A 1033-nucleotide genomic window follows, 5' to 3' on the forward strand; every position below is an offset into this window, starting at 1 on the left:
ATAAATGGATAAAGAAGATGTGGTGCATATACACTATGGAATACTACTCAGCCATAAGAAATGATGACATCGGATCATTTACAACAAAATGGATGGATCTTGATAACATTATATGAAGTGAAATAAGTAAATCAGAAAAAACTAAGAACTGCATGATTCCATACATAGGCGAGACATAAAAACGAGACTCAGAGACATGGACAAGAGTGTGGTGGTTACAGGGAGGGGGGGAGAAGGAGGGGGTGTGGGGAGGGGCACAAAGAAAACCAGATAGAAGATGACAGAGGACAATTTGACTTTGGGTGATGGGTATGCAACATAATTGATCGACAAGATAACCTGGACATGTTTTCTTTGAACATATGTACCCTGATTTATTAATTTCACCCCATTAAAATTAATAAAAATTTATTTTAAAAAAAGTGAAAATCAATCAAGTCAAAACTGGTTAAAGACACAGATATATGCAACTGTCACCTGAAAAGGAAGACAATAGAGTTTAAAATGTACCAAGATTACCATTGAATATTAATGGAACCCATGTGAGGAGTTACATAGTATCATATAGTTTATAATAACAAAGGTCCTGTAGTGACTTATAATTACATGTCAATATCCAAAAATATATATGAATAAAGTATCAATTAATTAAAATATGATACTTTAAAACATCTTGACATTATTTAATAAATTTTTAAAAATAGAGAAATAAGGTCTATAATGAGCTAATAAAGGGGAATTTTATGTTTATGATGGAGAAGTTGTCATACATTCTGGAAATGAGAACTAAAGGAAAGCAGATCATTAAAATGTGTAGCTCTCATTTTGCAGGTTATTTCAAAGGTTCATATTTATTACATTCATATCTTACAAGAAGAAGCATGGACTGCCCTTTGTTCCAGAATTTTTTTCTAGAATGTTTGTATAGTAAACAGTTTTGAAAGACAGAATAATGTGTTACACAGGCATGTTTACAACTCAATATAATAGGTTCGTGTCCCCTAAGGTCAGGGCCCCTGTTGTGTAATACAAC

Source organism: Saccopteryx leptura, chromosome 2, assembly GCF_036850995.1.
Source record: "Saccopteryx leptura isolate mSacLep1 chromosome 2, mSacLep1_pri_phased_curated, whole genome shotgun sequence".
Taxonomy (NCBI): domain Eukaryota; kingdom Metazoa; phylum Chordata; class Mammalia; order Chiroptera; family Emballonuridae; genus Saccopteryx; species Saccopteryx leptura.